Source organism: Aricia agestis, chromosome Z (assembly GCF_905147365.1).
Source record: "Aricia agestis chromosome Z, ilAriAges1.1, whole genome shotgun sequence".
Classification (NCBI taxonomy): Eukaryota; Metazoa; Arthropoda; class Insecta; order Lepidoptera; family Lycaenidae; genus Aricia; species Aricia agestis.
The window spans coordinates 24015922-24031203 of record NC_056428.1 but is presented as its reverse complement, the minus strand read 5'-3'; positions in this window follow the sequence as shown (position 1 = coordinate 24031203).

Sequence of the window (15282 nt, the reverse complement as noted above, 5' to 3'; positions counted from 1 at the left end):
GCTAGCAATTGCTTAATTATTTCATTTAGGGTTAATCCGTTACAGATTAAGCACTTACTTCGAAGAGACATTATACTATTGTGAAATATGCGAGGCCGCCACAAAGGAAGATCTTCCGACCGAGCGAGGTGTTATGCTCGGTCAGGCCGAAGCCCACGTGATACATTTCAGCTGTCGTATATATATACTGACGCACTCAGAAAACTTCGATAGCGCGATGCAGGCATGTTAGGGGAATTGTGGGTACCGCCACATCACTTCCCCCCGAAGACCGGAGGTCGAATCTTGAATTCTTGTCGCTTGAGTCGCCAGTGCCAGTGAGTTCCAGTGAGTCGGAACTGTTGCAGTGAGTCCCAGTGAATCGGAACTGTAAGCTGCTGCACGGGATCCAGTGAGTCGGATAAGCTGCCGTGCGGGGCCGATGCAATGCTACGTGCTGACCAGGAGAGATGTGCTCTGCTTGCTGACCGGTCGATGTAGTGAGAAAGCCCGATGATGCCGATGCGGAGTCGCCCAGGCCGCGGTACATTGCGGCTAGTGGACGAGGTACCCGATGAGGCGATGCTGGCTGGCGCGGTGCGGAGGGGCGGGGAGTGATGATGATGAAGGAGGCGTGTTCTATCGAGGGTCACCAATGTGGGATATGTGTGTGGCGGCCAAAGGAAGATCTTCCGACCGAGCGAGGTGGTATGCCCGGTACGGCCGAAGCCGCTTCAGCTGTCGTATATTATATACTGACGCGCTCAGAAAACTTCGATAGCGCGATGCAGGCATGTTAGGCGAATTGTGGTTACCGCCACACTATGATTGACAACCTCAGAACATTGACAACAGTTAATTGTAAATTTTTCGCTGACTTATTACATTGATACAAAATCAACGCAAATTACCGCAGCAGTCTGGCACCGCATCTACTCCCTTCCAATGACTCCCACTCAACGCAGTAGCATCGAAGCACAGTGGCTTCCAACTTATCGCGTTTCGACAACGCACCGCAACGCACCTAAGTTTTGTGGCTTTGTCGTTGTAAACAGGAACGGGTAATTTGTGTACAGACGTGAGAGGCGTGGGGCAGACGCGTCTATTATTATACATTGCACAGCGAAACGATCCTTTTACACTTGAGACGTTCACTGAATACGTGATGACTGAAATATGCAAGTGAAAAAATGTTTTGTAACATCCTAACCGACGCGACGTGAGGAAGCGTTCGGTATAATTTTCTAAAAGATATAAATTTAACCACTTAATAATATGAATATTATAATAATATACGTAATATTGTTGTAAGTACTGGGAGTTGGGACAAGGAAGAATAGTTGTTGTTTGAATTTTATCTTCGTTCTTAAAGAGTTTCAAAGTTTTTATCTTGTTTCTTATTTAAAATAAAGCATTTTTAAGGTTCCGTACCCAAAGGGTAAAAACGGGACCCTATTACTAAGGCTGCGTCCCCATCAGACAGGGCGCGGCGCCGGCACCGTGTTACGGTGACGGCGTCGTGCCGTAACACGGTGCCGGCGCCGCGCCGCGCGCCGTGTCTTATGGGGACCCAGCCTAAGACTTCGTTCTCTGTCCGTCTGTCTGTCTCCAGGCTGTATCTCAAGAACCCCTATAGCTGGACTTCTGAATTCAAGTGCCTACCTCTAATGGCAAGAGGTAGGCACTTGAATTTTCCACACATTCTTTTGTTATGTGTGTACTTAAATATTTTATAATAATAATTTAAATAAAATAAAAATTTAAGGGGGGCCCCCATACAAAAAACACCATTTTTAGCCTATTTTTGCTCTGTATTGGTACGGAACCCTTCGTGCGCGAGTCCGACTCGCACTTGGCCAATTTTTAAGATTAAAGATTTTCGTATTGCCTCATATAACGTTTTTACCTATTACAGGAATAGGTAGATTGCACTTGCTCCGCTCTCTTGCGTTATCAAAGAGAACTTTTAGAAGCGCTTTTATCTTTCATTAATATTGACAAGGGATCTTAAAATTTTGCGCGGACGTAATCTTTTTATTTTTTCTTCATAAACGAGCATATTTTAGCTACTAAGTAGCTTTACTTAGATACATTTAATAATTACTTAACTTTAATATAAATAATAGTTTGACATAACGTCTGGAGCGTTTGTGAAAATTTTCATTCAATGCAGTAAGCTTACTAACTTTTCCAGTAGGTACAATATCCACCCTAATAAGCGATATTGCGTCCTGCAAATCAAGTGTTATTGGATTATAGTTTAATTTGATGATTGAGCATCTAATCACAGTTATGTGCGTTAATGAAAGCGACTAGTAATATTGGACGACAAATCTTGTCCGTGCTTAATTAATTATTTCTCACTAGATGCCGCCCCAACTCCATTGCTATATGATTCGTTATTCGCGCGGAATGCGTTTTTTTGGGATAAAAAGTGTCCAATGTCCTTTCACGGGACGCAAAGTATGTTCATACCAAATTTCAGCAAAATGAAAAGGTAACAGACAAACAGACATACGTAAAATACGGTTTTTTAATTGACACTTCCTTTATTTCTTATGCGTATTTATCGAAGTTGGATTCTTGGTTAGAAATTATCGCTTTCAACATAATCCCTATAGTAGAAATTTTAGCATTAGCAAAGCATATTTACAATATTATAAGTATGAATTGGCTCGGACTCCGAACAAGTTAAAGTTTTGTTAAACCCCGTGTATTGCCAGAATGGTGAGTAAGAGCCTGCGACGGCCAGACTTTCCTCAATTTAGGAAAGATGAAAGTTTACCTGTTTGGGACCTTTACAGAGGTAAGAGCAATCAGCAACTATGGAGTTTCGGTCGCGGTCCATAGTAAAAGGAGGGGATGTAAGTTATCTTCATACAAAGGCACCGCGCGCGGCTTGTATGTGTGCGCTATAGTATCGATGCATCGCCACGTAATCTCAGCGAGTTTTAGAGGCTGGTACCACCGAGATTTTGTTGTGTGCCGTACGTGGCGACGCATTGGTACTATGACGCACACATACAAGCCGTGCACGGTGCCTTTGTATGCAGATAACTTACTTCCCCTCCTTTTACTATGCGGTTACTTCAGGAGGAATCAAGTTGTGAAAGTCTACCTGACCTTCTAGGAAGAGTAAAGTTCAATTTCATAGCTAATTTCTTTATTTAATCAATTTCTTTGCGGTGAGTGGAGGAATTTCATCTTCAAGTGCCGGACATATTTGACAGTTGCTTTCCACTGATGGACACCCTCAAAGTCTAATACTTTAAGAAAGTTTAAGGGGTAAACACAAAAAACAGATAAACTTTCAGCTTTCCTAAATTGAGGAAGGTCTGGCCGTCGCAGGCTCTTGGTCCACTATTTCATCCCTAGAGTTCAATCATTGTGTCCAACTTACGAGGTAAAAGTTTTCAAGTATGATTTGATAACATCATTAAACATGCTTGATCGTGTTTGTGGAAGTTCCTTACACTTACACTTGTTGATTGTCCAAACTTACTATCTGATGGACAAGTATATATTTTCATAGAAAATATTATTTATGGTAACTTGTGATTCTATTATGAGAGATGTTATTATTAAATACAACAAATAAACATTCTTCCGTAAAACAATAATAGCACAGTAGTTTAATCCGAAATCGATTGAATGACTAGCGCGTTCGTTGAATGACACCATTGACTGCGACATAATATACACTATACAGCTGATAATCTTCATACTAGAGTCTAGACCATTCGATTGAGACGCATGCTGTAATAATTGTACTATTATAGTACTATAACGGTGATTTTAGATTTCAAATAGCTCTAGAGAACCGTGGTATAAGTATTCTAGCGGTTTTCATACTTTTTTTGTGACGAAACCCTTTTTAGAAGTGTCACTTTTGACGGCCTAATATGCGTATTATATTGGATCTTCGGAGAAGGGCTTAGTAGCAAAGCAACACTACGGCAGCCTTCACACGAAACTGATTGTAAGCAAGCTCGCAAGCTCAAACGCGTATTAACGTGTTGTCGGTTAGGGTCTAATAATTGTGTAGGTGAATATCAAAACCCGGCAAGTCACACCCATACTCGAAACTGAACTCTTGTCGATTTTATTGAATTTTGTGCGAAAAATGGAACAACGCAGTATACAAATTAGTGTGGTGAATCCTGAAAGAGCAATAAAGATCTCTGTGTCAAAAGTTAAAAAGAAAAATGCCAAGAATAAAGTAAAAAAAACATATTTCCCTCATTTGCCAAGTTTCGCTTATGGTGGACTTACCGGGATTTGATATTTGCCTACACAATCACACCCATCGAGTAGAGCGGCGAGACAGTACTTTTGGCTAATTTTATTTCCTCTACTCGGTAGGTCCTTAGGTGTGAACAAAAAGATGTACGAAAATATCATAAACTACGTAACGCCCATCATTTTTGGCGGTTGACAGTTAGGGTCAATTCAGACCGCAACGCGACGGGTAGATGCATTTCTAAATTAGTATGGATTTGACAGATACGCAAGACGTCTGACGCAATTGAAATCTGTCAAATCCATACAAATTTAGAAATGCATCTACGCGTCGCGTTGCGGTCTGAATTGACCCTTAGGCGTGAACTCTGCCTACTGTATACCTTTCATATTGTGTCAGCAGACAAACTGATTCGAGGGCTGAAAAATATAATTTGATACAGTATTAAATAAGCGTGAAATGACCTGCCCCATCCGAAATTAACTTTTGAGAAAAACGCGCCGCGCAAAATTGCAACGCCATTAAAGCATTTTCAGCGAAGTGAGACGGTCGTTTATGAATTTTCTTACAAATTCAGAGCTACAATTTCTTGAATTACTGTTTTACATGATTTTTCAGCTGTTCCGAATGTAGACGACAATTTGAAATGAGCTGGGTTATTTAGGTACGAAAATGGGTCAATTTGTTGAATAATTTCCGGTAGTTTTAGATTAGGTAATCCTTCTTTTTATAGCGGTGGGTACAATCGAAAATCAGATCTGGTTTTCCAACCGTATTTCTTGGTAATGAGGTTTGAAAGGGGTAGACCGGATCTGTTCTTTGACTGTACTTCGCTGATAAAAAACAACGAGTAACACTCCGGGAGTGCCGACAGTGAAAGACGGACAGGCAAATATTAAGTGCCGTAGAAAGTAAAGGGTAGTTCCTCCTCTTTTACAGGCCACCGTTTTACTCTCATATCGTCCTACGACTTTTCAATCAGATCTCGTGTCCTGACTCCTGACGTAACTTTATATTTTTTTACTCATCCAAAAAAAAAGTGCGCAATGCCGCCGAAGAACTTCAATAAAATATAAGAATTGCACACAGAAAAAAGAGGAATATTACTCATTTGCCCCGAGCAAACGACCATTTTAAAAATTCGGCCAAATCAAATCTGACGAGACAAAATTGTGCCTTCTTGAACCTTCAAATGAAATTCGGTGGTCCTCCACGGCTTTAATTGAAAGGTCTTCAGTAAGTTGACGTTCCTTTGAGGATTTTGAAGCAGTTATTATACAGATTCAATCATCTTATCTCACATTAATTGGTTTTCAACTTCAATTGCAAGCGTTGTCTTTGTGTCTCATGTGAAAATAATAAGATACGATAGAAGTCAAGGCCATACGTTTTATTATTGTTCATAAAGAGGCGACTAAAGCAAAATAAATGATCTTATAATTAATTTTAAACCCTAGTTCCGTACCCAAAGGGTAAAAACGGGTCCCTATTATTAAGATTTCGATGTTTGTCCGTCTGTCTGTCTGTCTCCAGGCTGTTAATCAAGAACGGTAAAAGCTAGAGAGTTGAAATTTTCACATAGTATTTCTGTTGCCACTATAACAACAAATACTGAAAACAGACCAATTTTAATAATTAAGGGAGGCTACATACAACAAACGTGAAAATTTTTGGGCTTTTTTGCTCGATATCAATAATGGCAACAGCTGGTAGGCACTTGAAATTTTCACAAAGTCCTTAAATATATTTTTGTGTGAAATATTTATTTATCGTTGGCCCAGTCGGTTGTTAACTATGGACTGAGTAGTTATGGAAGATCGTTTGAAAGTCACTTACTTAATATACATTCATTAACGTTACGCATATTAAAAGTGATTGTACCTAAACCGGTTAAAAATAAATTTAAAACAAATGAGGAAGGCTTATTTGAGTATTGTAATGTCATGCACATTTTTGATCTTGTTAAATTTGCAGTTTTAAATGAAGTTATTGATCCTACACTTTTAATAGAAAAAATAAGACCTAGCATTTTAAGACAAACCTGTAAAACAAAATTTGTTAAGCCGGACTGTAATAATTATTATGGAAGCAGAATGCTTAAGACATTAATACCTTCATTTGTAGAAGAGCTGCCAGAAGACCTGCAAAAGTTGTATCGGGACAAGTGTAAATATAGACGACAACTTAAAAACATCTATTGAGTAAATTCAACTAATGCGACCACATCTTGTCCAGATAAACTCTTTGTAGTTTTTGCGGCAAGATTTCTTGTATTCAGTAGTATCATTGTATACAGTATCGAACAAAATAAATAAATAAATAAAATAAAACCTTAATATTTAATAATAATTATTAATTATTTTAAGTAAGTAAAATAAAAGCACATACTTACCAAAAACATTTTTACTAGCCTATTTTTGCTCTATAACTGTACTTCCCAATTCGCACTTGACCCATTTTTATACTAATTGGTAGGCTACCTATTATTTCATTTTTAGGGTTCCGTACCCAAAGGGTAAAACCGGGACCCTATTCATTTCTATTCACATAGATTGTAAGCGAAAAATAGTTCTATTATACATATATCAACTAGTTGTTTGATAGCGTCTAGCTTTAGTCAAGATCTGTGTTAAGATCTGGCCGTCTTCCACAACAATGCCCGTTATCTTAAAACGTGAAAAATACTTTTAAAATAGGGAATAATAAAACTTATTTAAAACAATATGCTTTAAATGTACTTAAAAATACATATAACAAGGTGTAACAAAAGTTAGTGATAATACTGTAGGATGGGTATGTGTCCCTTATATTGAGTGCACTGTAAAAATAGCAGCGCTGAAAGAGACGATCTTTTAAAGTCATTTGTACATAGTAAGCTCACCTGCGTCATGAATTTTCCATACAAAGATGAAAAAAGTCACTTTTTCTGCGCTGCTAATTTTAAAGCAAACTATATAGGGGACACACACCCTAAAGCATTAGCACTTAGTTTTGTTACATCCCGTATAAATATACATCTCAAGGCTCTACACATTTGGCCGTGGTGGATAACCATGATTGCCCAGATGTCTACGGCACGCATTCAACGACGATCGTGGGCAATTGAAGACGAACACGCTTTTCTACAGGTTCACACTTCGCCTATCTATGTTTATCATCTACCAACTCAGATGCCTTACCAAAAACAATCACCAATAATAGTATTTCAAAGATAAAACCGACTTCAAAATTGTAGGTAATTACGAATTAAAATTCCCTATCTCAAAAATTACTGAACCGATTTTGACGAAACTTGCAGTATTCACTAAGTTGAATAATACCCATTACAACAAAAAAAGAATCACTTAAATAGGACTTGTGGTTCTGGAGATATACGAACACAAACATAAAAACATGCGCACATACCTACTTATACAGTATGTAACAAAAATAAGTGATAATACTTTAGGGTGTGTACGCGTTCCTTGTAAAGGGTTCACTGTGAAAGTAGCAGCGCTGAAAGACAAAAATTTTTTTTCACTTTTGTATGGGCAAGGGCCCGAGCGTCACGAGTTTCCCCATATTATAAAGTGTATACCAAGTATCAATGATGAAAACACAACTAACTCTACAAAGTTAAAGTATCATACAAAATCTAGAAATAAATCCCAAAGTAGGCCAGCTATAAATATTATTAATAGCTAAGAAAAGCACGTATTGAATTAAAAATTGCGAAAAGGAAATTAAATAGATAGTAGGAATTTTCAGTTACATTTTTTATGAAAAAGACGAGGAGCGTTTGTGTCTAAAAGCTTTTCCTTATTTAATGTCAAGGATTGATAAGTTTAGATTCACTTGATATTGAAAATGTTGAGAGCTTAAAGGTCAGGTCACATTGCGACGTGGTGATGTGATGTGTTTTAAAATGATTTTTTAAATAGCAGTCATATCCTCCAAAAGAAATAATAATATTATCTAAAGTAAGTGGACAGATTTGGTTGTTTGAAAATACTAGACCGATTAACGAAAGTTAATAACATTCCGTTCTTTACAGGCTGCAACTATGTTCAGAAATCGCGCTCGTTCATGTGAGGCAACCATTCATTTTGGCGATAGTTTTTATTATTCGTAGGGCGAGACAGTGTAAAGAAGATCGAGTAGACCACAGTCCATAGAACAATGTTTATATTAAAGCTTATTTAATGTTCTTTTGCAAATAAGCACAACCTAGAATTATTATGTGAACAGTGAAAGTTGCTTAACGAAATAGCTCATCTTGTGGCAACCCGGAAAATGATATGTCACGGAAGTATTATATTTAGATTAAACTCCAACGTCAATTCTTGGAAATGGTCCCCATTTCGCTAGTTATGAAATATTACGTAGGGTTTTTGTGAACGTATTGAATGACGTTTGCTTGGGGTAATTTGTATGTGAAGCGTTCAATTTGTTTGAAGTAAAATATCACAAAGATTCACCAAATTATTAATAATGATAATAAGCCCGCAGGGCAGCTTGTGGCGAGCTATTGGGGAGTAGGGACCCCACGTACCCGAGTGCTCCCAGGGAGTTCTTGTTCTTTATGTCCAGCTTGCCTTCACTGGCTGGCCAGAGTGAGCACTGACGGAGAATCAGGCCCTACCTTTGCCTTGTCTTAACCGGTCGGTCAGAGTGGAGTCGCAAGAGCTTCGGCTCGGAGGGAGGATGTGAAGTGTAAGTAGCAAGGGACCCTCTGAGGGTGCAAGTGATCGGCGTTTAAAGTCCAGTGATACCTTTCCTTCCTCAAGCCAGTCTGTCAATGTTGCCGCCTCGGCGCACCGTACGTACGGCCATTTTGAGGGGCCCATTCAAAGAGTTGGCGAGTCACCGTCTGCCAACATTATAATACCTACATGTTTCCACGTTGTATCGGCAGACGCTATAGTCTTTCCATAGTCCTAGTTACCCAGTATACATTTCACATTAAATTAATAATGTCTTAATATCTTATACCTTTAAACGAGCAATTCTTGTATATATATATATATATTAGAATCTCGGAATCGGCTCCAACGATTTTCATGAAATTTAGTATATAGGGGGTTTCGGGGGCGATATATCGATCTAGCTAGGAATCATTTTTAGAAAATGTCATTTTATTCGTGTTTTATAGATAATCGATAAACTTTTATACGTGGGAGAGCCATGCTTCGGCACGAATGGGCCGAATGGCCATGGCCATGTTCTCACAGAAAACCGGCGTGAAACAGCGCTTGCGCTGTGCTTCGCCGAGTGAGTGAGTTTACCGGAGGCCCAATCCCCTAACCCCTACCCTATTCCCTTCCCTACCCTCAACTATTCCCTTCCCTTCCCCACCCTCCTCTATTAACCTATTCCCTCCTAAAAGGCCGACAACGCACTTGCAGCTCTTCTGATGCTGCGAGTGTCCATGGGCGACGGAAGTTGCTTTCCATCAGGTGACCCGTTTGCTCGTTTGCCCTCTTATTTCATTAAAAAAAAAAAACTGAAAAATATGGCTCTTCCTGACATCTATTGGCGAATAATAATACTATTTTGTTAGCAACTAATTGTTTTAACGACCAGCAGATGGCGTTATTAAGTAACAAGAAGTCAATGAGTGTATTCTATACCGAGCAAAGCTCGGTCATCCAGGTACTAATTATATAAACAAAAATGCTGATACTTTAAATAATAATAATTCAGCACATAGTAATAAAGTACAATGGAACATATAATATTTTGTGTTAGTATGGAAAGTAAGCAAAAGTAAAAAAACCGGCGAAGTGCGAGCGAGTTTCAATAGTATAAGAAGAGAGAGAGAGAGTTTCAATAGTATAGCTCTTATAGTTTCGAAGAAAAATGGCTGTGACATACCGACGGACAGACAGACAGATATGACGAATCTATAAGGATTCCGTTTTTTACCATTTGGCTACGGAACCCTAAAAACAGACTAAAAGAATTTTCTGTTCTGATTCTGATTTAACTTTACATTTAAGATAGAATGAACAGTATATGCTACTTTTAAAGCATTAGAAAAAAACTACGATTCCGCAGGATTTTCCGAAGTCGTAATCACTGTCACCCCAAGATTACATTAAATTAAGAACTGTTTGTACCTTGATACCTAAGTGGGTATACTTGTTGCTTTTTAAGCCAACAATTACTGGACGGATTTTAACGAAGTTTTGGAGGTCGCCAACTAATTTATGCTTTGAATTTTCATATAGATTCTCTCAAAAATAAGAAAAAAAGCTAGTTAAGTGTAGTATAATTTAGGCAGCAAAGTGTCAGAAGCCCGCGTGGGTGTAGTGGCGTATCTCGGTGTTCGACTTAAGTCAGGGGCGGATTTATTTATTTTTACAAGCGCTTGTCACCGCCAGGAGGGCATTTGTCTCCCTAATCTAACGGCGCCCACACACGCTAAATCTGAATCCCGATTTCGGTGACGGTGACCGGTTACATTGAAACGCAAGACTGATTTTAATACTTTAGTCAACAGTGTAAATAACAACGCCGGATGTTTTCGCAACTAATTTTATTCGGTTTTTAGTACAAAATATATTCTCACAGCGTTTTACACTTAATAATTAGTAAGTTCAACAACGGTAGCGAGAACATGAAGTCGTAAAAGAGATCACAAAATGGCGGCGCGGCCGCATGCCGTGCTGCGCGAGGAAGAGAAAGAGCGAGGTCTGAAGAAGACAGCGCGAGTAGTGATGTGGTACAACTAGTGTTGTGCTGTAGGCGTGTTACAACAGTGATTTTTATACTCTCATAAGTCATAGTATCCCTATGGGGCGGATGACTGACACGGCTGGCGTGACGTCATGCTCAGGTTTCACTTAATCTTACATGCCCATCCGAAGTACGCGGGTTATCTACGGATCATCATCACTCAGTCACGAGAATGAAAAAAACAAGCCTTGCGTACTTACTAACAAAAGCAGCTTCACTCTCGACCGAGAATCGAATCGTGCCTTACTCCCGAAACTGATATCGATTTCGATTTTCGATTTCAACGGTTTTTGACACTTTAGATATCTAAAATAGCGCTATTTTAGATATCTAAAGTGTCAAAAACCGTTGAAATCGAAAATCGAAATCGATATCAGTTTCGGGAGTAAGGCACCAGCTCGATCTGGAAGTTTTTGCAACTTTCGACATAATATTATATACTAGCGCAAAATCACGCTGCGGCATAATTTGGAAATGATTCGATCTCAACGGCTTTTCCCACCCCTGACGCTATACTAGCTCATAATCGTACTGCGACTCAATTTGAAACTAATTAGTATGAGTTTCGGGTTAAGACTGCAGACATTTGCAATTTCAATGAAACTAGCGTCACCAAAATCGATTTCTATAATGCCCTAGAGTGTGAGCGCCTGAACACACGACGCCACGGTACGCCACGCGACGAGCGTCACTTTACATCAGGAATTCGCCGTAAATTATTCTCCAGACGGTTTTATTATCGCGATCGAGAATTTTTATCCCATTGTTACCTTTTTATGACAGTAATGCACGCGTAAAATTTTATTACTTTTCATCGAACATGACCGAGATTTTTAGCATTATACGGTAGCGGTATATCATCCATGTTACGAGCATGGTCTTATAATTTCGGATGTGGCACATCAGAAAATTGATTCATGGGCTGATGATGTTATTTGTTAGGGTTAATATGTTAAGTCTACGTTACGTTAGTCGACCGGGCAACTTAACCATAAAATGTAGCCCAGCGCATTAAATCATTAGAAAAATTACTTAGTTGTGTGGTTCGATTTACTATACACTTTAAAATACTATAGAAAAATACATACCATTAAAATATAAGCTTTTTAGTGTAAGATACTCTTACATAATATATTTGATATCTCTCTAAAATATTCACTCTAAAGAAAACTATATAGGCACCATAACCTAACAGAACAGGTATAAAATCATAGGTCCAGTTGTAAAGTTTATAACTTTATCGACTTAACTTGGTATCGTTAAAGTCTAAGATTTTATAACACCAATAACAACTTGGGGTCGCCGGTTACAATTCTTTATAACTAAACCCCAACTTAGAAAACAATTTCCGATTAACGAAGCTTTAAGCGTATTAGCTTTAACTTTTGATTTAAAGTTTAGGGTTATGAGTTTTATTGTTTACTAGAGGACTCCGTTGTGCCAAACTCGTTCATCAAGCGGGAGCCGTGTGTTTTCCAGGTTAAAAACAATCCTATGTCCTTTCCTGGGACTCAAAATATCTACATAACAAATTTTATCGAAATCGGTTTAGCTGTTTAAGCGTGAAGAGGTAACAGACAAAATATAGATATATGTTCACATTTTCGCATTTATAATATTAGTATCGATATTTGGTATTGAACTTCTCGTACTAAATTGATTCATAGACAAACGGCGGATCTACGTAATTCGGTCGGTTTATTCAAGTCAACAAAACAAAACCGACTTGACGTTACCCATGGCCCATGGGTAATCAACTAATCACAGACGAATATGGCACTCGCCACGTTTGAAATCTGGTTATATTGGTCCATTATGGACTTACGTAGACCGCTTTAAAGCTAGACAGATCTAGATGTAAGTATTTGCGTATTTTAGTCACAGCATTTTTAATCGAAAATACCTAAAAAGCATCACTGAATAAACATTGTATTATGCATAAACCTGTCACAAACCCAAGAGGGCGCGGATAATTGTAATTACTGTTTAATTATAAATAACCCAAAGAGCAATACACCGAAAAAGGTATTTTTAACTGAAGCCTCGTTGGCGTTGAATAAATAAATACACTTCACAAACAAAAGCACAGTTAAGTAATGAAATTTCGATAATATGTTATTCTCTAAAATACATAAAACACAAATTGATAAAAGCACCCACAGCTCACAAGGCAACAGTCACGGAGAAATGGTAACAATTCACATAGGAGAGTTGGTCACAGAGCGGCGCGTTTAGTATGTGAAAATTTGTATATAAGTAGCTAATCCAGAATACGATGAATATAACACGGTCAAATTAACTTGAGGCGTCGCTGGAATGCAATAACATGCCCGTTCCATAATGACGTCATCAAAACATGCGTCAAGTTAATGTGACCGTGTTATACATAATATTATATACCCTCAGCTTTAATCACTCTCTTAAAAAAACCGCGCCAAAATCCGTAGTGTAGTTTAAAGGAGTGAGCACACTGAGACGGGCCGTGCCGGGGCTCAGGGACTCATCGCAAAAATCCGCCTCCATACAATTTGTATGGAAGTGGATGCGCGTATGATCGCACACTGTGCCGGGGTGCATCGGCGCGGATTTTTACTCGGCGGATTTCCATCAATGCCACACGGCCCGACAAGACCCGCTGCGCCCCGGCAACAGTGTGTTATAGCAAGCGGCGCGCGGATGTGATGCGATGCGGCCCGGCAAGCCTCGGCTCAATATCCGTCAATGCATTGCGCGCCAACCCGCCCCGGCACGCCCCGACACAGTGAGCGTTAAAATTCGTCAATGCGGTGCGTCCCGACACGGCAATAGTGTGCTATAGCGCATTTTGCGCTGCGCTGCGCCCCGACCCGCCCCGGCATGCCCCGGCACGCGCCGACAAAGTATGCGCAAACCTTAAAATAACTTAGCATAATAACTAGCTATTTGACCGAGCTTTGCTCAGTATTCGATAAAACACGAATAAAATGACATTTTCTAAAAATGATTCCTAGCTAGATCGATTTATCGCCCCCGAAACCCCCTATATACTAAATTTCATGAAAATCGTTGGAGCCGATTCCGAGATTCCAATTATATATTTATATACAAGAATTGCTCGTTTAAAGATATAATATATAGGGAGTGGGGACAGACAGCAGAAAGCTACTTTGTTTTATACTATATACTTACTTAGAAATATTTTGTGATTGATAATAATAGTTAACACAGAATTTAAATGAAAAATAATTAATCAATAATTTCTAAATGGCATTAAATAGTTCAAGATATCATATAAAATTAGGTTTTTATATATTTTATACAACACGAAAAATAAAATAGTGATTGTAAAAATAATTCGAAATATAGCTTGACATTAAAGATGAAGGTCACATAATAATATTTTAGTTTCTAGTTCTATTCTCCTATTCTTCATCAAGTTAAAGGTACTTCTTAGGCCATAATATCACCATATAAACAGTTATGTCTTAAGTACACACAATCGACGATCATGGGCAATCATAGACAGTATTCCCGCTCTACTCGTAGTGTCTTATGTTTGTCCATCAGATGCTAACAAGGAGATGCAACATAACTGTTCAAAACTATATTGCCGTTGCATTCGCCTGTGACGACAGAAGCGTCCTCCCTCTTTACGTTCAAAATTAACGTCTGACTTAATAATACCTTCTGACATCGCGCGAGTAGATTAAAAGCACTAACTTCTCTAGTATTCTAATGCTATTGGCACTAAAACGTTAAATGTTTCATTAAAATTGATCTAGTTTCACTACATACAATATACATAATATAATTAATAACTAGTAGTTATACTATCTATGCATTTCTAATTATTGTAGATTACTTTTTTTGTATTATATCAAATTTTTTTATAGGCTACGTAATTTGATCGGGTTACGTCAAGTTAATGATTTTGGTGTGACGGTGACTAGACGGCTTGACATAGACTTAACAAAGTACTACAGTATACATAAGTACGCTATTTGACAAAGAATCATTATCTCTGAAAGTACTTGTACCTTTTTTTATTTTCGACTTTTTGGCAAGAAGAATATGTTTTGCAGTTTACGTAGTTGTCGACTAGTTAAAGACTAGTAATTAAAATTTATTGGTCACAGGTTATGTTATAAAATAACTTATTATATAAAATAATAAGTCCCAATTTCACCAAAGTCTGTTAGTGTTAACAGCTTGTTAAAACGTCATGCCTTCTCTTTCATTCGAATATGTAAAACGAAAGAGGTAACGTGATACTAATTCCAGCATTAACTTTAACAGTCGTTGGTGAAATAGGGCCTAAGTTTTGTAACTACAATTAACAATTACGTAATATTTTTCTATAAATTACT